This window comes from Phocoena sinus, chromosome 17 (genome assembly GCF_008692025.1).
Source record: "Phocoena sinus isolate mPhoSin1 chromosome 17, mPhoSin1.pri, whole genome shotgun sequence".
Classification (NCBI taxonomy): domain Eukaryota; kingdom Metazoa; phylum Chordata; class Mammalia; order Artiodactyla; family Phocoenidae; genus Phocoena; species Phocoena sinus.
The window spans coordinates 72444591-72467769 of record NC_045779.1 but is presented as its reverse complement, the minus strand read 5'-3'; the positions used below and the strand labels follow the sequence as shown (position 1 = coordinate 72467769).

Below are 23179 nucleotides of genomic sequence, written 5' to 3'. Positions count from 1 at the left end.
TAGAAATGAAAAGGAGAAGTTACAACAGACACCGCAGAAATACAAAGCATCCTAAGAGACTACTACAAGCAACTCTATGCCAATAATATTGGCAGCCTGGAAGAAATGGACAAATTCTTAGAAAGGTATAACCTCCCAAGACTGAACCAGGAAGAAATAGAAAATATGAACAGATCAATCACAAGTAATGAAATTGCAACTGTGATTAAAAATCTTCCAACAAACAAAAGTCCAGAACCAGATGGCTTCACAGGTGAATTCTATCAAACATTTAGAGAAGAGCTAACACCCATCCTTCTCAAACTCTTCCAAAAATTGCAGAGGAAGGAACACTCCCAAACTCATTCTAGGAGGCCGCCATCACCCTGATACCAAAACCAGACAAACATGCTACAAAAAAAGATTACAGACCAATATCACTGATGAATATAGATGCAAAAATACTCAACAAAATATTAGCAAACAGAATCCAACAACACATTAAAAGGATCATACACCATGATCAAGTGGGATTTATCCCAGGGATGCAAGGATTCTTCAATATATGCAAATCAATCTATGTGATACACCATATTATCAAATTGAAGAATAAAAACCATATGATCATCTCAATAGATGCAGAAAGAGCTTTTGACAAAATTCAACACAGATTTATGATAAAAACTCTCCAGAAAGTGGACATAGAGGTAACCTACCTCAACATCATAAAGGCCATATATGGCCAACCCACAGCAAACATCATTCTCAATGGTGAAAAACTGAAAGCATTTCCTCTAAGATCAGGAACAAGACAAGGATGTCCACTCTCACCACTATTATTCAACATAGTTTTGGAAGTCCTAGCCATGGCAATCATGGAAGAAAAATAAATAAAAGGAATACAACTTGGAAAAGAAGAAGTAAAACTGTCACTGTTTGCAGATGACATGATACTATACATAGAGAATCCTAAAGATGCCACTAGAAAACTACTAGAGCTAATCAATGAACTCGGTAAAGTTGCAGGATACAAAATTAACGCACAGAAATCTCTTTCATTCCTATATACTAATGATGAAAAATCTGAAAGAGAAATTAAGGAAACACTCCCATTTACCATTGCAACAAAAAGAATAAAATACCTAGGAGTAAACTTACCTAGGGAGATAAAAGACCTGTATGCAGAAAACCATAAGACACTGATGAAATAAATTAAAGATGATACCAACAGATGGAGAGATATACCATGTTCTTGGATTGGAAGAATCAATACTGTGAAAATGACTATGCTACCCAAAGCAATCTACAGATTCAATGCAATCCCTATCAAATTACCAATGGCATTTTTTACAGAACTAGAACAAAAAATCTTAAAATTTGTATGGAGACACAAAAGACCCCAAATAGCCAAAACAGTCTTGAGGGAAAAAAGCAGGGCTGGAGGAATCAGACTCCCTGACTTCAGACTATACTACAAAGCTACAGTAATCAAGACAGTATGGTACTGGCACAAAAACAGAAATATAGATCAATGGAACAGAATAGAAAGCCCAGAGATAAACCCATGCACCTATGGTCAACTAATCTATGACAAAGGAGGCAAGGACATACAATGGAGAAAAGACAGTCTCTTCAATAAGTGGTGCTGGGAAAACTGGAGAGCTACATGTAAAAGAATGAAATTAGAACACTCCCTAACACCATACACAAAAATAAACTCAAAATGGATTAGAGACCTAAATGTAAGACTGGACACTATAAAACTCTTAGAGGAAAACATAGGAAGAACACTCTTTGACATAAATCACAGCAAGATCTTTTTTGATCCACCTCCTAGAGAAATGGAAATAAAAATAAACAAATGGGACCTAATGAAAGTTCAAAGCTTTTGCACAGCAAAGGAAACCATAAACAAGACGAAAAGACAACCCTCAGAATGGGAGAAAATATTTGCAAACGAATCAACAGACAAAGGATTAATCTCCAAAACATATAAATAGCTCATGCAGATCAATATTATAAAAACAAACAACCCTATCCAAAAATGGGCAGAAGACCTTAATAGACATTTCTCCAAAGAAGACATACAGATGGCCAAGAAGCACATGAAAAGCTGCTCAACATCACTAATTATTAGAGAAATGCAAATCAAAACTACAATGAGGTATCACCTCACACCAGTTAGAACAGGCATCATCAGAAAATCTACAAACAACAAATGCTGGAGAGGGTGTGGAGTAAAGGGAACCCTCTTGCACTGTTGGTGGGAATGTAAATTGATACAGCCACTATGGAGAACAGTATGGAGGTTCCTTAAAAAACTAAAAATAGAATTACCATATGATCCAGCAATCTCACTACTGGGCATATACCCAGAGAAAACCATAATTCAAAAAGACACACGCAGGCTTCCCTGGTGGCGCAGTGGTTGAGAGTCCACCTGCCAATACAGGGGACACAGGTTCATGCCCCGGTCCGGGAAGATCCCACATGCCGCGGAGCAGCTGGGCCCGTGAGCCATGGCCGCTGAGCCTGCGCGTCCGGAGCCTGTGCTCCGTAATGGGAGAGGCCACAATAGTGAGAGGCCCACATACTGCAAAAAATAAAAAAGACACATGCACCCCAATGTCCATTGCAGCACTATTTACAATAGCCAGGTCATGGAAGCAACTTAAATGCCCATCGACAGACGAATGGATAAAGAAGATGTGGTACATATATACAATGGAATATTACTCAGCCATAAAAGAAACGAAATTGGCTTATTTGTTGAGACGTGGATAGATCTAGAGACTGTCATACAGAGTGAATTAAGTCAGAAAGAGAGAAACAAATATTGCATATTAACGAATATATGTGGAATCTAGAAAAATGGTACAGATGAACCAGTTTGCAGGGCAGAAACTGAGGCACAGATGTGGAGAACAAACGTATGGACATCAAGTAGGGAAAGCAGTGGGGGGGTGGGGATGGTGGTGTGATGAATTGGGTGATTGGGATTGACATGTATACACTGATGTGTATAAAATGGAAGACTAATAAGAACCTGCAGTATAAAAAAATTAAAAATTAAAAAACTAGGTAACTAATAAGAACCTGCTGTATTAAAAGTAATTAATTAATTTTAAAGGGACCTAGAACCTGGGTTTTTCTAATCCTCTAGATGCCTCCCACTGAGAGAGCATAGCACAGTATAGGAAGAGCCTTCACACGCTCTGATAAAGCAGGTATTAACATCTCCATTTTGCAGACTGTCTATAGGACAGGTAGCGACTTGTCCAAAATCACACAGCAGAAGTTCCAGGCAAAAGCAGCGCTAGCTAGATCCCTAGTGCTCTGACCCAGGCTCCAGAGTGCTTGTCGTTATGCCATGCTGCCCCCTAGAGGCAAGAGCTTAGAGCAAGGGGACCGAAGGAAGGCAGGCTGTCTCGGCGAGGGCAGGACCACAGTGGGGAAGGAGGGATGCTCAGAGAGCATCCTCAAAGGCACTTTTCATCTACTGCTCAGCCTAGCTGGGGACCACCTTAGTTCTGCCTCCCGCTGCTGCCTGCACGCTTAAAACTTCCTGCACGTCCCTCCAGGGGAGACTCTTGTAAGTTTTACAATCTGATGTTGCTAACCTAAAATTGAGACTGGAAATAAGTGCACCTTGCGCGAGAGGGATCATTTTCCATCCTCCTCATGACGAGCATATGCAGCGAGGAAGGCAAATCCCTTTGAAATAGTTGGCAGCAACCTGTGGGTTCTCACAACAAATCTATGAATCTTTCAGAGCACAGGCAAGGTGGTGTCGATCATGCAAGTACCATCCACGCAAAAGCAGGTACAAGGAGTCGGGATGCAGCTAATCATCGGCCCCATCCCATTCGTTATTGATCATTTTTATGTGACATTATACATTGTAAGTCTAACTGTTGGTAGCAACCATCCTTTTGAATAATGCATTGTTACAGAGCAGAAGGAGACAATGGAGGGACCCAACTGCAGACCAATCGCGCCGCCTAGTGGTAGACTAAAAGACAACAACTTCATCTCCCCATCATCCGAGACTCAGAATGCACAAGAGACCGACCTCATTTTGGTGGGAAATCGAACTCTAGAGAAAGGCCCACTGCTTCCCAGACCTAATAGTTCCACCAACATCTTCATAGTCCTGCTGTGTGCCAGACACCAAGCCACGCTTCACGGAATCGATGATGAGTAGGACATGGCCCCCGTCTCATGGGAGAAGAGTGATATGACACAAAGGATTCAGCAGGATCTGGTAGAAGCTAGAAGAGAGAGCCCACAGTGCCTGACAGTTTGTAATCAGGTCAGCCCCTCTTTAGCAATCCTGCCCCTTTTTTCCACATGTTCAAAATTACTTCCTCTCTCTGGCAGTCTGGAGAGTAAATTATATCCATCAGGATAATTCTTGATAGAGCTAGTTTTAATCGACTAAAGCACTTGTTCTTAGCTTTTCTGAGAATCTGGTGAAGTCTGTGCGTTTGTGCTCCCAGAAAATGCACCAATGTTATAGGTAGCAACATGCTGCATGTAACTTCAATCTAGAGTTTTTCAGGCTCCGTGATGCTCCTCCAAGCACCCAACTAAGAGAATCTTCCCTCCTGATTACCTGGAAATCTGTGCTTTAGAGCAAAGTGGGAACTCTTTCTACTTTAGTGAACTATGTCATTGACTTAAATGCAGTTCATCAATGAAATAAGAGAGATTATGGAGGGCCCAAAACATACTCAAAAAACTCCCTTCCAAGTTGGCTAGGGACACAGAAGTATAACCTATAGCCCCTCCCACTGAGAGTCTGGATACCACAGATGTTCAGGGCCCAGGCTTTGTGTTCACATGCGGGCTTCAGCCTCAGGACAATCACTCAACCTCTCTGAGCCTGGGTTTTCTCATCTGCCCAAAGGGAATAATGATTGTAAGTTCCTCACACAGTGCTAGTTAGAATTAATGTAAATCACAGTGGCTGACAGATACTAAAAGCTTAGACATTGGCTTTTATTGTCAACATTATGAATAGGTTGAAATAATTCTTTAATCCATCCAGTGAAAATTTAGCTATTACCCACTGTTTACCAGGTGACCATTACTAAGTACTGGGGACAGATTTGTTCAGATACTGTGTAGCTAGTTCCAAAGTTTTGTCCAAGGACAGTCACGAGGCATTGCCCAGTAGCTTGTTAGGTTACTTCTATGTCTTGGCTATTGTAAATAGTGCTGCAATGAACACTGGGGTGCATGTATCTTTTTGAATTATGGTTTTCTCTGCATATATGCCCAGGAGTGGGATTGCTGGACCATATGGTAACTTTATTTTTAGTTTTTTAAGGAACCTCCATACTGTTCTCATAGTGGCTGTATCAATTTACATTCCCACCAACAGTGCAGGAGGGCTCCCTTAACTCTGCACCCTCTCCAGCATTTATTATTTGTAGATTTTTTGGTGATGGCCATTTTGACTCGTGTAAGGTGGTACCTCGTTGTAGATTTGATTTGCATTTCTCTATTAGTGATGTTGAGCATCTTTTCACATGCCTGTCGATGGTCCACCTTTTAATTCAAGATGTAGCAAACAGCAGCACACAGGTACATCTGGACAGGGCCTTGCCTTTGTTGGACCATATTACTCTGGTTTTCTGTACCAGCATTGTTTTTTCAACTTCTTGTGGGACACAGCTGAGGACTAACTCAGCCATTCCGGTGCATGTGCAAACCTGGAAGGTGCACGTGGACGTCCCCTGTGTCTACTCTTCATGAATGGGAGGTGATAGCCAGTGATGAAGACACTCGTTCTCATCTCTCAGGTGGAAAATTCCAGAATGCATTCAGCACAGGTCTCCTGAGAATCCTCAGCAAAACCGAGCTCCAGTTGTCCACAGCATCAAACAGCTCAGTTGCTCACTTGCTCTGGTTTCCTCTCTTTCCCTGTTTCAAGTCTTCTCAATTCCCCGTCTGCTTCCTTGGGATCACTGTCCTGAAGAAACTACACGTACACAAGCTCAGGTCAGGCTCTGCATTGGAAGTCCAAGAAAAACATTCAAATGATGGTGAACACATGCTCCTGAGTCGGTGTAATATCTTTCATGTCATCAGAAAGATCTTCTAGGGTAAATGTCATCCTTCAAAGGCCGGATTATTGCTGGGGATCCTATGCTAGGTTCTAAGCCGCCTCTGTTTCCCTAGTACAATCAGTCTGCAGGAGACCATGAGCAGACATGTCCAATGAGAAGACAGAGATGAAAGAAAATGCACGTTAATTCTGCTCCCTTTGCATGGGGGTTGAGGTGGGGGGTTGTCTGTAAGCACTGGCCCTTCCCCGCGTCACTAGCCTGGGATAGCCCTTAGCGCCTCTTCACGCAAAACCCAGCCTCATAATAAACACAGAAGCATCACCCAACTAGCCTCTCTCCCGAGTTCCCTAACCAGCGTAGGGCTGTGCACTGTGCAAAACCTTGATGGGTCGAAGTGAAAAAAAATGTCATTTTATCTTGCCGTAATGTTAAATGTGAATCTGATCAAACCTCTATATCTAATTACCGCTTTATAGGAAATATGGAAGATACAGGAATATGTTAGGGTACAGTCCATCAAATCCAGAACATGGAAAAATCTAAACGATAAATGACTTGATTTCTTTAATAAGAAATTGACAAGAGTAAGAGAGAGCAAAAGAGTGAGAGACAGAGAGAAATTATCCGAGATTAAATGAAACTTAGAAACACACCAAACAAATACAATATATAGACTTGTCTATACAAAAGCAATTATGAAAAGATTTTTTAGTCCATCAGGGAAATTTGAATCCGCTCTGCATATTTGATGGTATTAAGGAATTATTTTTAAGTTTTAGGAGTGATGATGGTATCATTATATTTTTTAAAGACTTTATCTGTTACACATACTGAGTCATTTATAGATGAAATAATTTGCTGTCTGGGATTTACTTTAATATATCCCAGCATGGGGTGAAAGACACAAAGAGGGATGGAGTACAGATAAATGAGATTGACAAAATTGTGATAATTGTTGCAGTTGATTGATGGGTTCATGGGAGTTCATTACACTTTTCTCTCTGCTCTCATATAGATTTGGGAATTTTCCATATTAAAAAAAAAAAAAGAAATGAAGTGGGTGGAGGGGAGGAAGGAATAGAGAGATAGAGACAGACTGAGAAAGCTGTCATTTTAAAACTATAACAAAACAAAAAGAGACTCACAGATACAGAGGACAAATTAGTGGTTACCAATAGGGAGAGGAGTGGCAAGAGGAGCAGGATAGGGGAAGGGGATTAAGATGTTCAAACAAATAAATATGAAACACAAAAGACACAAGGATGTCATGTACAGCCCAGGAAATATAGCCAATATTGTGTAATAACTTTAAATTGAGTATAATGTATAAAAAATATCAAATCACTAAGTTGTACACTTGAAACTAATATTGTAAATCAGTGATAGTTCAATTAAATAAACAACCAAATAAATATTTAAATAAAACTAGAAGAGATTTTGTTGTTGCTTCTCTAAAGATATCTTGATAGTACTTTGGTAGCGAACTGCCACCAAATGATAATAGCAATAATAATAGGGCTTCCCTGATGGCACAGGGGTTAAGAATCCGCCTGCCAATGCAGGGGTCATGGGTTCGAGCCCTGGTCCAGGAAGATCCCACGTGCCGCGGAGCAACTAAGCCCGTGTGCCACAACCACTGAGCCTACGTGCCACAACTACTGAGCCCACATGCCTAGAGCCCGTGCTCCACAACGAGAGAAGCCACCACAATGAGAAGCCCGCACACCACAACGAAGAGTAACCCCCACTCGCTGCAACTAGAGAAAGCCCGTGCGCAGCAACAAAGACCCAACGCAGCCCAAAATTAATTAATTAAATAAATAAATTTATATTAAAAAATAATAATAAAAGCAATCGTGACGGTGGTGCCCGTGCTAAGGTAGGCCCAACACCCTATTCTGGAATGGGCTGGGAATGAGGAGCCCGACTGCTCCAGGAAAAGACGTCAGCGGTTGTCCTCATGAGGTTGTCCTTGCTACCAAAAGTACTATCAAGACGCCATCTTTAGAGAAGCAACAACAAAATCTCTTATAGTTTTATTTAAATATTTATTTATTTTGTTGTTTATTTAATTGAAGTATCACTGATTTACAGTATTAGTTTCAAGTGTACAACTTAGTGATTTGATATTTTTTATGGATTATACTCTATTTATTCATTTAGTTTTGGCTGCATTGGGTCTTCGTTGCTGCGCGCCAGCTTTTCTCTGGTTGCAGAGAGCTGGGGCTGCTCTTCGTTGCAGTGTGCAGGCTTCTCATTGCAGTGGCTTCTCTCTTTGTGGAGCATGGGCTCTTGGCACCCGGGCTTCAGTAGTTGTGGCATACGGGCTCAGTAGCTATGGTACACGAGCTTAGTTGCTCCACGGCGTGTGGGATCTTCCCGGCCCAGGGCTCGAACCCGTGTCCCCTGCATTGGCAGGCAGTTTCTTAACCACTGTGCCACCAGGGAAGCCCTCAATTTAAAGTCATTATGAAATATTGCCTATATTCCCTGGGCTGTACATGACATACTTGTGTTGTCTTCATTAGGAGAAGTGTCGTATCCCTTCTGGTTCTGACTCAGTTTGCATCTGGACCCCACTATCCCTGAAATGGTTGTTTGGGTGAGATGGTTGTGTGCCCTCTTCATGCCACTCTCCGCAGAAGATAAGGGAATAGAAAAGATGATGGCAGGAAGGCACTGGCTGGAGGGTTCTGGAGGAAATCTGCCAAAGGGTGAGGGGACAGAGGTGGAGAACTTCCTGGTTGGTAAATTACACGGAAATGACTGGATATTCATAGTTCAGTTCCCTCCTTTCTTCCTCTTGGCAGTGAGCTCAGGGATTTGAATCAAATTGTGAGGCCATGGGGAGTCACTGAAGGATTTTAAGCAAATAATGGGGGCTGTATATCTTTTCCCTCTTTTACCTTCAGCCCTTTGCATCTTCTGTTCCTTCTGCCTAGAATGCTTGTCCTCTCACTCTCCACCTCTTCTTTTTTTTTTTTTTAATTTATTTTTGGCTGCGTTGGGTCTTCATTGCTGCACACAGGCTTTCTCTAGTTGCGGTGAGCAGGGCCTACTCTTCATTGTGGTGCGTGGGCTTCTCATTGCAGTGGCTTCTCTTTGTTGCAGAGCACGGGCTCCAGGCACGCAGCCTTCAGTAGCTGTAGCTCGTGGGCTCAGTAGCTGTGGCTCACGGGCTCTAGAGCGCAGGCTCAGTAGTTGTGGCACACAGGCTTAGTTGCTCTGTGGCATGTGGGATCCTCCCGGACCAAGGAACAAACCCATGTCCCCTGCATTGGCAGGCAGATTCTTAACCACTGTGCCACCAGGGAAGTCCCGCCACCTCTTCTCTTAATTAACTTCCACTCATTGCTAAGGACCCAGCTGAAATGACACTCCGTCCAGGAAGCCTTCTCTGACTGTTAGCAGCACATAGAACCTACGTTGCACCCTAAGTCCATGTTTACTTGTCTCCCCACTAGACTGCAAATCCATGAGAACTGAGACCACCTGCCCTGTGCATCCCTGCATCCTAGTCCCTAGCTCCCTGACACATCATAGTCCTGAATTAATCACTTCAATATGAATTATTAAGTTGACTCTGTATTATCCCAACAACATGCATAAGGATGGAGCTGGGGTCAAAAGTCCTCCACCAAGAAGGATGGACAGGAGGTGATAAGGATGGGAGACCAAACAGAGAGCCTCTCCCAGTAGGTGCTCTGCCAATGTCCACTGAATTGGAGTCTGACTTCCTTTCTTTGTTCTTCTGCTCCAAGCACCAGTCACAAGCTTCTTCCTCAAAGAAGATGTCCTCAAGCTGGCATCCGTTATACCTGTGAGAATCTTCTGGCCCCTAAAAAATAAACGATGATGGGACGAGATTTTGCTGTCGAGGGGCAGAGCCTGGTGGGGACGGGAATACACTGCGGTGGATGGGATGATTTTGCCCAGCCCACATTCTCACCCCCTTTATTCTGATCCATTCATTCATCCAACAAATATTTACTAAGGGCTACCATGCATGTGGTACCATTCTAAATTCTGGAGATAGAGCAACAAACAAAACAGGCAGAAATCCCTGCCCTGTGGAGCTAATACCTAGCAGGATAGAGATATTGCTTTAAAAAAAAATAGTAAATAAGTGAACGATTTCATATTTTTGGATAGTACAAGTGCCATGGGGGAAATAGAACCCAGTAACGGAGGATCACGCACCAGCGAGGGTTGCAGTTTTACCAGGGATGAGCAGGAAAACCCCAATGAGTGCTGGTGTCCGACGAAGGACTGGGGAGGAGGGGTTCCTGGCGAATGAAACAGCTGGTGCCAAGTTCTGAGAAATCGCAGGGAGGCCAGTGTGGCTGGAGGGGCGTGGTCAGTGGCAGAGTGAGCAGATATGAGATGGGAGGGGAACGGCCAGGTGGGTGGGACCTGGGACCTGTTAGGGCTCTGGCGCTCGCTCCACATGGCCTAATGGGAGTAGTGGTGTGCCCGACTCACTATTTACAGGAAAACTGTAACTACCATCTTGAGAATAGACAAGAGAGGGCAAAGAGAGGCAGGGGCAGGCTGGGCGCTGACAGGAGCCTCTAAGGGAGAGGGGGCGGGGTGGATGGGGGAGGGACAGTGGAGGATTCCCTGCTGGATTAGGTCTGAAAGCAGAAGGGATCTCAAGAGGTCTGAATGACCAGATGGTGGTGTCAGTAACTGAAATGGGGGGATGTGTGGGTGGGGTGGCCTGGCGGAGGACTGAAGTAGAGCATTGGGCTGGTTAAACCTATGTCACTGGCTCCTAGGGCCTCCGCCTCTCCTGTGTGAGCTCCTGGTCATGGTGAGGAACAGGGTAGTCATGTGACCCGGGCTGATAAAGCCTCCATTACTGGCTCAGAGACGGGGTCCAGCCCAAGGAGGGCCAGTCAGTCTTCCCTGGGATTAATCTGCAGATAGAAGAGACCTCTGCTTATGAGGGGCCTAAACTGGGAGGCTGTGAGCCCAGGGCTGCCAAAAGCTCTCTAGCCTGACCCACAGGGAAAAAGACAGAGAATAAAATCAGGAGACAAGCAGAACAAAGAGCTGAAAAAAATCTATGACGTCTTTTGGACTACCTCTGGATCCTTGTGGCGGTGCACAGGCTTAGTAATTGTGGCTCACGGGCCTAGTTGCTCCGCGGCATGTGGGATCCTCCCAGACCAGGGCACGAACCCGCGTCCCCTGCATTGGAAGGCAGACTCCCAACCACTGCGCCACCAGGGAAGCCCCTTTGTCCCTGTTTTAAATCCTCTTGCCCCAGATATAGCCCTAGACCCTTCCTCTTGACTTGTACAAAGAAACGTACTTGCGGAAGCCGTGGGGCTTTCTTGCAGAATGTTTGAATATGTGAGGAGAGAAGAAAGGAGTGATTGCACCCGCGCAATGCAAATGACTTAGATTAGTTATTCCTAAAAATGGCTTGGGAGGATGACGTCAGCGGGGATGAGGTGGAGTGAGGCCCTTCAAAAATCCGCTCCTCCGTAAACGCAACAATCTGGGAAACAGTTGTTTCAGAAAAAAAGGCTAAGTCCGTTCTTTTGAAAAAAAGTGAGCCATGTGGCATCTTCACTTGCCGTGTTCCCATCCTTCCTCTCCAGCTTCACAACTGGCTTGAAAACCACAGCCTTAAGTCACAGTGGAAACCAGCAGCCTGTGGAGCGGGGCAGGGTGGACTGAAGCCCCTCCAAAGCTCCCTTCTCCAAGCATGGTCACTCTAGGACCTGTCTGGCTGTTTGCTGGAAGTCTCCACTTTCACGGCCTATCTTTATTTGACCTGACTCAGAGCTCACCAAGTGGGAAGAGACTTTTTCCTGGGACATTTCTGGGAAACACTTCATGGCAAATGTTCCACATGACAGCTGCCCAAGGAAGGTTGGGGAAGCAACCAGCTAACCAAACAGGGGAGTGAGATGTTCATAGGTGGCTTTGGAAAGTTGTGACACAACTCCTAGGAACCTAGAAGGTCACACGTGCGCACAGGGCTGTGCTCAGGCTCAGGAAAGCCCCGGGAAGGCCCTGAGCACACCCCTCCGGCTGCCCTCGTGGTTTTGTGCAAGCAGGAAGTGAAAGCCAAGGCAGACTTGTTACCTGTGTGAATGGGTGTTGAAGGCAGGTAGCACACACACACACACACACAAAGCCTTTTGGCATAGTCTGGGCGACTTACTGGATGGACCCGGCATTTCAGGAAATAACTGTCCAGTTATGAGCACACAACTAAGCTAAGCAAACAGAGACTTCAGTAGGCACAAAAAACAGACAGAATAGATGACAACAGCCAGGCCAGGCTGAGAGCATCAGGCCAGCTCCTGGATGTCAGGGACCACTTTTCTCTTTCCCAGTGTCATCTAATAGCCAGCCTGTGTTCAGTTAACCACAAATGTCTCCAAATGCGTTTTTCCAGAGTCTATATATTCAAATCACCCGTTTGGGTGGATGGATGCCTCTCTGGGCTGACTGTATCTCATGATGTCAGGCCATGTTCTAGGATTTTATAGGCATTATCAAATGTCATCTTCACAGCAGACCGAGAAGGCAGTCATTATTCTATTGTATTCCCACAAACCCGTCCCATTCTGGACAATAGCAGAGCAGCTCTTAACCACATCACATGCAGAAACTCAGCTAACGCTCACAGAGCTGTCTATGAAAGAGGTACTATCATCTCCACTGGACAGAGGAATAAACTGAGGTGCAGAAAGGTTAAGCACTCAGTACATTAGCTGGCCCTGCATCAGCAGCAGTCGCGACAATTGCTTCTTCTCCAGCAAAGCTCAGCAAAGGAAAAAGGTCAGAATAGAAATGTATGTCCGGGCTTCCCTGGTGGCGCAGTGGTTGAGAGTCCGCCTGCCGATGCAGGGCACACGGGTTCGTGCCCCGGTCTGGGAAGATCCCACATGCCGCGGAGCGGCTGGGCCCGTGAGCCATGGCCGCTGAGCCTGAGTGTCCGGAGCCTGTGCTCCAGAGGGGCCCCAACAGTGAGAGGCCCGCGTACCGCAAAAAAAAAAAAAAAAAAAAAAAAAAAAAAAACGTATGTCCCTACACACTACCATATATAAAACAGATAAACGACAAAGACCTACTGTATTTCACAGGGAACTATGGTCAATATCTTGTAGTAACCTATAATGGAAAAGAATCTGAAGAAGAACACATATATATGTATATAATGCTCTATATATAACTGAATTACTTTGCTGTACACCTGAAACTAACACAGCATTGCCAATCAACTATACTTCAATTTAAAATTTTTTTAATTAAACATAGGGAAAAAAAGAACTGTATGTCCCTTTCTGCGTGAATTGTGTCTCACACACCCCTCTTGCAGGTACAAGTGGCCACATTTGGTGTGGTTCTAATTAATGTTCTTCCCCTCTATCAAACACAGAGGGACTCAGTCTGATTCTCCACCTTCCAGAAGCTCCTGGTGTGCCTGGGAAGACAGGGGAATACTCACAGGTACCTCGAATTCAAGGCAGATGCTGAAAAGCCCAGCATATAATAGTAGTTTCTCCAAAGATAAGTGAAAAATGTGTGGATGAGTAATAAGGACTGAGTAGGCAGAAGTTATTTGCAGATGGAAATATAGGAGAACATCATGGAAGAGACAACATTTGCCACGTCTGTGAATGGTAGGTACACGGAGTGAAGCACAATAAGTAGGTTGGTTACTTAGTAAACAGTAGAGAACAATGGAGCGTTTTGTGTGGGACCTGTGGGATTGTCATTTCACTTTGAGCCACCGGAGGGCACTATAACATGCCTTGGGATTTAGGGGAAGAAAGTTGGTTTTGGTTATGGTTTTGGTTTTTCTCTACCAGTTGTCGGCAAGGTCTTGTAAGTTTCTAGCTGCTGTGAACTTCGCTACTTCTGAGTACTAGTGTCCCTACGCATGAAAGGGTGTTGACTGAAATGTGAGGCTGTAACATTTGTAAGGAGAGATGACAGAGGATTTTTTTCCAAGTTTGACCTCGTCATGCTCCCTTCCTTCCCCCGACGCTCCTAGTAAGAGGGTCCAGAACACCCAGGCCAAGCAACCTGTTCCTTCTGCCCAGATTCCCCCAACCCTTTCTCCTCCCCATCTTCCAGGACCACCTTCTCTCTGAGTGCCCATAACCAGACAAACTTAGTGGTTCCGTTAATATTTATTCCATTGGATTGTATTCGTGTTATTTATTTAATTTTTTTTGCGGTACGCGGGCCTCTCACTGATGTGGCCTCTCCCGTTGCGGAGCACAGGCTCCGGAGGCGCAGGCTCAGCGGCCATGGCTCACGGGCACAGCCGCTCCGCGGCATGTGGGATCTTCCCAGACCGGGGCACGAACCCGTGTTCCCTGCATCGGCAGGCGGACTCTCAACCACTGCGCCACCAGGGAAGCCCTATTCGTGTTATTTTAATTAAGATTTCTTAACAGTCAGAAAATTACTCTTATTTTCCAGTTTGTCTCAGGTGCATCTCATAAAAGACCAGAGGACCATTTACCTTTGTCCTGTACCCTTCGGGGAAGCTGACTTTCAACCTCAGCTGACCAGTGCTGGGCCAATACTTTCCTTGTGTCCCCACAGCAGGAACTGCTGGAGGCCAGGGATGCACCCCAGCCCACTTTGTATCATCGGTGCCAAGCAAAGTGTAGGGCCGTGGTCGGTGCCCAAGGACGCTTGCTGGATGAAGAACAAGAGGATGAATGGAACGGCTGTTCTCGTTCCATGACCAGAGCTCTAACCATGAGGCCACACTACTGGCCTCTGAGGCTGACACACGCACCACAGCAGAGGGGCTGGTGTCAGCAAAACGGCAGCATTTCATGCGATCCTGTCCCTCCCGCTCTCACAGCCTCCGTGGCTTTCTAACGCACTTAAATGAAATCGTAGCGCCTCACCGTGACCTACGAAGCCCTGCGTCCCAGCCTCTTCCCCTACCTTATCTCTGCCACACTCCTCACCTGCCATGCTCCCGCGACACAGCCTCTGTCCACACTCACCCATCCTGCCCTCACAGTGGGGCCCTGAGCCATGCAGGTTCCTCCCCCTGGAACACCCCTCCTTCTAATTGCCCCACGGCTGGCTCCATTTCGACATTAGGATCTCAGTTTCAGTGTCACTTCTCTGAGAGACCTCATCTGGTCATCCAACTCGAAACAGACACCCATCACTCTTGAACACGTGAGCCAGTTGTAATGCTCTGTAGAGCGTTCACCCGGGGTTCTATATGTTGATTCGTTTATTGTCTGATTCATCAAGTAGATGGCAAGATCCAGAAGGCCAGGTGTATCCCCAGCGCCCAGCACAGAGCCCGGCTCAGAGCAAGCTCCTATGTGCCAGGCAGATGCTCCTGAGACGAAGACTACAGCTGCCCCCGGACCAGACCCTCTGCTTTCCCAGCCTGCACCCTGCTGACTCCAGACTCTGCCCTTCGGCCACAGCGAGGTGAGCCACACAAGAGGTAGAAGGCCAAGGTTCAAGAAGAAGTGAGTCTCTGCTGACACAGAAAACAAACTCCTGGTTACCAAAAGGGAAGGGGGGTGGGGGGAGGGATAAGTTAGGAGTTTGGGGTTAACATATACGCACTACTATGCATAAAACATAACCAACAAGGACATACTGTATAGCACAGGGAACTATACTCAATATTATGTGGAACCCTATAAGGGAAAAGAATCTGAAAAAGTTACACACACAGATATATATGTATGTATAACTGAATTGCTGTGCTATGCACCTGAAACTTAAGTGATACTGTAAATCAGCTATACTTCAATTTATAAATTTTAAACAAAAGGGCTTCCCTGGTGGTGCAGTGGTTAAGAATCCACCTGCCAGTGCAGGGGACACAGGTTCAAGCCCTGGTCCGGGAAGATCCCACATGCCGCGGAGCAACTAAGCCCGTGCGCCACAACTACTGAACCTGCGCTCTAGAGCCCAAGAGCCACAACTACTGAGCCCTCGTGCTGCAACTACTGAAGCCCACGCACCTAAAGCCCGTGCTCCGCAACGAAGAGTAGCCTCTGCTCGCCGCAACTAGAGAAAGCCCGCGCGCAGCAATGAAGGCCCAACGTGGCCATAAATAAACAAGCAAACAAACAAATTTATTTTTAAAAAAAAGAAATAAAAAGAACCCGCTTGCCAATGTATGGGACACGGGTTCAATCCCTGGTCTGGGAGGATCCCACATGCCGTGGAGCAACTAAGCCCGTGTGTCACAACTACTGAGCCTGCGCTCTATAGCCCACGAGCCACAACTACTGAAGCCCATGTGCCTAGAGCCCGTGCTCCACAACAAGAGAAGCCACCGCAATGAGAAGCCCGCGCACCGCAACGAAGAGTAGCCCCCGCTCGCCAGAACTAGAGAAAGCCCGCGCGCAGCAACGAAGACCCAACGCAGCGAAAAATAAATAAATAAATTTATTTAAAAAAAAAAGAAAAGAAGTGAATCTGGAGAAAAGTACAACAAGCCAACCAAACAGGGATCTGGGATTTAAGAGCCATCAAAATGCACCACTTAAAGCTCTCGGAGTTGCCTGGATTCCCCAAGGTGAGCAAGAGGCAGAAACGAGGAGTAAGGAACAGAAGCATGGGTTCTAGAGAGCATGGATTTGATTCCAGCTCCTCTGCTTACTAGAGATGACCTTGGACAAGTTACTTCACTGCCCTGTGCCTCTGTTTTCTCATCTGTAAAATGGAGAGGATAATCATAATATCTGCATCGCAAGGTTTTGGTGAACTTAAATTACTTAATGCTTTTAAAGCACCGACATACAGCAAGCATGTTAGCTGTTATTATTAGGCATACTTGCTCTCTTATACCACGAGGGCTTTTTTGTGTATGTCTCACTAGCAAAGCTGTCAACTCAGAGAGGGCAGCGGGGGTGACGGTGCCCCCTTCTTCCCGGCTACCTGGCACTTTCCATCCCATGAGAATAAGTGAGGTCTCTCTGGTCTCCAATGAAAACCAAGGGCTTTTGGATTCGGGGGCCTGCCAGTCCAGCTGAAGGCGCTGGGTTCTGCTTACACACGCTTCTGTTTCCTCTCCTCTTCATTTCCTTAGCTTTAACAAGCCGTTTGCAAGTCCCCTGTTTCCCAAAAGGAGCCGCTTCACAAGAGTGGGCTGGACCCATATGCAGGAGACGCAGCTCTGCGAAAACATTAAAATAGATGCCTTTCCTTTTAGGTTATTTCTGCTTCCCCACCCCCTCGTGAGCAGCGTCAGTCCAACGCGAGGCCCCCCGGAAAAGCTCTCTCCAGGAGGCATGTAATGGATGTCCCACAGAACTGCCAATATTGCAGCCGGTTTCCAAGGCCAACTGCCCTCTATCCATCAAAGCAGCCCTGAGCCAGACGTGCATTTGCGAGGAAGACCCCGAGCCAGACTCCCGAGGGTCTTCTCAGAAGCAGCAAAAAGAAAGCCGCTGCTGGAACAAAATAAAATGAGAGAAACGAGGAAGGAAATGAAAGCCACTGTAATCCATAGATATACCCCCACGTAGGCCCCTTGCCACCTTCACCAAACCCAGGGCCACACAGCATCTTGCAGTCCCGGCAAATGAGCTTTCCAACCATTTCCTCCCAAGGCGGGCAAAGGGAGTGGAGGTCTGGGTCGGAGGTTGGAAGGCTGTGCAGCCACAGCTGTGTGGGTGGCTGTCCTCAGGGCCAGGCTCCTTCCTGCGGGGAGGCCCATCGGGCCGGTCTGCCGTCCCCTCTCATCCACCAGTTCCACGCCTGCCAGGCAGGCAGGGCACACGTCCCTCTGGGGAGGCTAATAATGAAGAACAAGGCCACTAAACCCATGCCTATGGGATCCATGCAGGCATTTCCTCTGGGGCGATGGAGCCCAGCTCTTCTTGAACCGAGCAGACAGCCGGAGGGGAGGCAGCACCTGAGCGCGCCCCCAAGGAGCTATCTGACCTCCAGGAGCGCTAAGGATGCTGCACTGAACTTTCCAACCTCGCGTTCTCACTGAGCCCCATGGCCCTGTACCTCTGCATTTACAGATGACCAAGCTGAGGCTCAGAGAAGCTGGGGAAAGCGCCCAAGGTCACTGGCATAGGGAGTGGCGGGGACTGGGTTGGAAGCCAGGTCCTCAGGAAGCTGCCACCTCCATGCTCTGGCCGCTGCCTCTGAGCCTGGATTCCTGTCTGTGCAGCGGGGGGAACAGCAAGGATGCAGGTAACACAGGGAAGCACCTGACACGAGTCCCCCGCTGTGAGTTCCCCAGCCGCACGGGAGGACAGACAATTCTGCTTGTGCCAGCCCCTCCTCGGCTGGTCACCGGCCAGGGTGTGTCCTCCCTGGAGAAGGCGTCCCTCACTCATCTCTGTGTTCCTTCTGCCCCACTCAGGTCTCGGGTGTGATGGGCACACAATCGGTGCTTCTGGGGCTGAACTGAATTCGCTGGGCCTACCGTAAGTGGGAAAGGTGGGAAGGACGAGATCTCTGCTGAAGCGCATGATAATAATAAGGCCCGGGTCTCCTCAAGCCCAGCAGAAAAATGAAAAGATGAAATCGAGGAAGATGCCGGTCCCAAAGCGATCAGTGCCTCCTAGCTCTTGACTCGCTCGGGCAGCCCGGCTGCAGCGCGAGACACATTTCCTCTCTTTCCTTTGGGAAAGAGAGCAGCAATCTGGGGTTTGGCTGGTATCATCAGGGGCTTCTCCACTTACGTGCTTATTTGTATGGAAAATTCGGAGTAAAGCTGCAAGGCCCCGGGAAGCTACCTCTGGAGTGACTTGAGACCACAAGTGACAGAATGACTTCCAGAGGTGAACACCCCCAACTGGTAGATGATGAAAGCCAGCCGAGCAATTCCTACAGTCACCCAGCAAAACCCCTGGCAGACAAGGAGGGGAAGTCACGCTTCTCTCCCTCACGTACAGCCTCAGCTTAATTCAGGAAGCTCCTCGGGGCTCTTCATCCACGCCAGGCACTAGGCTAAGTGCCGTGGGGAAAGCAGAGGCTGGGATACAGCTGGAAGGGCAATGCTGGAGCCTGGAGTCTGGGTGTGAATCCTAGCCCTGCCACTTTGTAGTTGCAGGACTTCGGGCACATCGCCCCAACCCTCAGGGCAAGTCCCCTCTTGCACCAAGTGAGTCAGGGGGCTCGGGGAGTGGCAGTCACATGTTCCATGTCATGTAGACCCACTGGAGCAGACCGTGATCAAACAACATCTGTTCTCAACTCTGTTCTGTAGACCAATCACATTCCTGGAGGCACAGGAGAAACCAGGAGGGTTTGCTGGCACTGATTTTATATCTATGAGCATTCCACCAAGAGATTTATGTAGAAAAAGGAGACCCTTGGCTATGCAGGATGGTGGGCTCCGAGGCTGCTTTCTCTGACCTTTTGTCAGTTGCCTACCCCTCGTTCGGGTGAAACACACCTGGTTCAGGGTAAATATATCTGGATCAGGTTACCTAAGGGAGTTCTTTCACTCAGAAATCCTTAAGACAAAAATAATAGTAATAATAACTGAGAACAGCAGAACACAGTGTGATGAACCGTGTACAGTTTGTAAAACAGTTAACGTACAGAAAGTGTTCAGAAGTTGATAGGCAGCACTTTGCAAATAACAGAATGTGTGTGGGGTTCAATCCAGCCCCTTCTCCCTACAGAATGGTAAGAGCCCCAGCTGAGCATGAAGACGAGGACGCTTGCCGTCCTGCTTCTGCCCAGCTCGTCTTCTCATGAGGCGTGACCAGATGGATTGTTCTCCAAGGGATGGAGCTTCTCTAGAACAGCACTGCGGTGAGGTATGCATGTTAGAGACACCCACATGGGGTGTAAATCCAGATCATTTGAGGTTGTTTGGTCCAGCCTGAACCACAGTTATCTCATCTATAAAATGGGCATACGCATACCTAGTTCACAGGGCTGTAGAGAGAATTCTAGGAAATATACCAAAAGCACTCAACACATATAGTCGTTCTCAAAATATGGAAATTAATCTTACAGTCTGTCAGTGGAGAGGTCTTCCAGGAGCAGAGTCTTCTTAGCTTTGCAGAGTCAGAAACCTGATTTTGTCAGTCCATGGAGAGTTTAAACCACATACCCTGAAACGGAAACATAAATCAAAATGCCAATTTATTCATCTACGTTGAGAAATCACGGCCACGGTGTATTCGTTTCCTCTTGCTGCTGTAACAAATCACCACAAGTGTAGTGGCTTAAAACAACAGAAATTTATTATCCTACAGTTCAGTAGGCCAGAAGCCTGGCAGCCGTGTCACTGGGCTAAAATCAAACTGTCAGAAGGCTGCGTTCCCGTGGAGGCTCTAAGGATCTGTTCCCTCGCCTATTCCAGCTCCCAGAGGGGCTGCATTCCCTGGCTTGCTGCCCTCTTCCTCCATCTGCAAAGCCAGAAACACTGGCTGAATCCTTCTCACATCTCATCGCTCTGACCTCACACTGCTGCTACTGCTTCCCTCTTCCACTTTTAAGGACCCTCGTGATTACATGCAGCCCACCCAGATAATCCAGGATAACCTCCCTATTCTAAGATCAGCTGATCGGCAACCTTAATGCCATCTGCAACCTTAATTTGCACTTGCCATTTAACATAACAGTCACAGGTTCTAAGAATTAGGACACTCGACGTCTTTGGGGGTGGAGGCATTATTCTGCCTACCACATATGGGAACAAGAATACTTGAGTTCATATAACCAGTACGTTATTTCCCTGTAGACAGGTCTACCCAACAGGCTTGGTGAGCATGAAACTGGAGCCACAGTGGTGTCAGACTTAACACAGGTGTCCACCTCCACCATGGACATGGCTTAACCAATGGACGCAGGTATGACTCCTTCCCTGATGAGAGCTGGGCTGGTCCTGACAATATTTGCCTCTATGACTCCCTTTTCCATTCCTCCAAGGCTGAGTAACCACCAATACCACCACCAGGAGCTAAGGCTGCCTACTTATGGACATGCTTTTTCTTTAGCGGATGATACTGAGGTCTTAGGTGACCCGGATGTCTTCATGCTTAAATGGCCACATTTTGCATCTCTGTTGTAATCCATTATGGGAGGGATTTAGAGTTGAATACTCTAAGTGTAAACTTATCTCCAAGTTCTTAGGGAACTTCTAACTATGTCCCCCAAGTGCTCAGGACAAAAGGAACCCAATCCTCTGGGTGCTCAGAAAGGCCTTCTTAGTGTCAGCAGCACAATGATGTACTGGAGGGTAAATCAGATGTAGCTCCAGGTGTGAGACATCACATCCCAAGACCTTCAAGAGAGGCTCAGGGCTTCAGAGGAGAAAGTGGTCTGTAAGCTGGAGGGAGTTGAAAAGAGGATCCAGAGCTGTGGCTTGGCTGTTTCAACACTAACTGAATCATTTGACTGTGGAAGGCTTTGTACTGTGACCCATTTTCATCATGCCCAGACTTGATTGTGGGCAATTTTCCCTTAATTTTAAATACTAACCCAAAGGGAAAAGAACAAGTTGTTTGTTCTTATGATCACACAGTAGGTATGAAACCATATGCTGTTTTTCAGTTGCCAAGATTCTTAATTATGTTCTTTATGTTCTGCATAATGGCGAGTATGTATCGGGTGGTTTTTAGGATCACTGGGGCGGGTGTTATCTTTTATCAGGTACCAACAACAGCTGACATTTACCGGGTGCTTTCTTCTTGCCAGGCACTGAGCTCAGCATCTTCCTTGTATCCCATCACTCAACCCTCACAATAATGCTAGGAGTTAGGTCCTATTATTATCTTGATTTTTTGCAAATGAGGCAGCTGCAGCTTGGAGAGCTTAGGTAGCATTGCCAAGATCGTACCGCTGCATCACATAGCTAGAGCCCAGATCTGAACCCAGCTAGGCTCCCATCAGAGCCTATGAGTGTAAGGGCTCGGCAGCTTCCATGCCTTGTTTACCCTTGACAGGAGGATTTGTATTGCAAGCAGATGAGACAGAGATCGTAATCTTAACTTGTGGGAAAATACACATAACATAAAATTTACCATCTTAACCGTTTCAAGTGTACAGTTTAGTGCTACTAAGTCCATCCACGCGGCTGTGCAACCATCACCACCATCCATCTCCAGAGCTCTCTTCATCTTCCAGAACCGAAACTCTGTTCCCATTGAACACTAACTCCCCTCCCCCTCCCGCCCCCCAGCCCCTGGCAACCACCGTTCTGCGTTCTCTCTCTATGAATCTGGCTATTTCTGGATACCTCAGACAAATGGAATCATACAGTGTCCTCCTGCGACTGGCTTACTTTACTTAGCATGATGTCCTCAAGGTTCATCCATGCTGTAGCATGTGTCAGAATACTTGAGTCTATGTAGCCAGAATTTAACATGCGTCAGAATGCCCTTCCTTCTTAAGGCTGAATATCCACTGTATGTATGTGTATATATATATATATATACATACCTCATTTTGTTTATCTACTCATCCGTCGACAAACACTTGGGTTGTTTTCACCTTTTAGCTATTGTAAATAATGCTGCTCTGAAATGGGTGTACAAATATCTCTTTGAGATCCCGCTTTCAATTCTTTTTGGTACGAACCTAGAAGTGGAATTGCGGGATTATACGGTAATTCTATGTTTAATTTTTGAGCAACTGCCACACTGTTTTACCTATAAGCTGCACCATTTTATATTCCCACCAACAGTGCACAAGGGCTCTAATTTCTTCACGTCCTTGCCAATACTTATTATTTTCTCAGTTTTCTTTTTAATAGCAGCCATCCTATTGGGTGTGAGGTGGTATCTCAATGTATTATTGATGTGCATTTCACTAGTGATTAGTGATGTTGAGCATCTTTTCACATGCTTGTTGGCCATTAGTAATCATAACCTTAATATCCTTACCCACATCAATAATGAAAATACTGAATAGACCCAAGCTCTCCTGCAGGGCTGTTTTGAGGATTAAACGAGAAAACAGACATGGAAAAACTAACATGGTACCTGGCAAAGAGTGGGTATGCAGCAAATGGTAATTCTGTATCGGTTAGCATTGACACGATAGTGCTACGTAACAAATCACCTAAGCTGAGCAGCTGAGACGACAACCATTTATTACTGCTCATGAATTTATGGGCCAGATGGTGGTTCTGGTCTTGACTGGGCTTATTCATGCATCTGCAGTCAGCTGCAGGTTGG

General features: G+C 46.4%; 1 long non-coding RNA gene across 1 annotated transcript in view; it reads right to left on the bottom strand.

The window, feature by feature from the left end:
• Window positions 1–23179, bottom strand: part of LOC116742765 — a 289881-nt gene that overhangs the window by 222565 nt on the left and 44137 nt on the right. Inside the window, exon 2 of the long non-coding RNA XR_004346567.1 lies at window positions 20011–20110. This is a non-coding gene — a long non-coding RNA (uncharacterized LOC116742765). The remainder of the gene's footprint in view (window positions 1–20010; window positions 20111–23179) is intronic.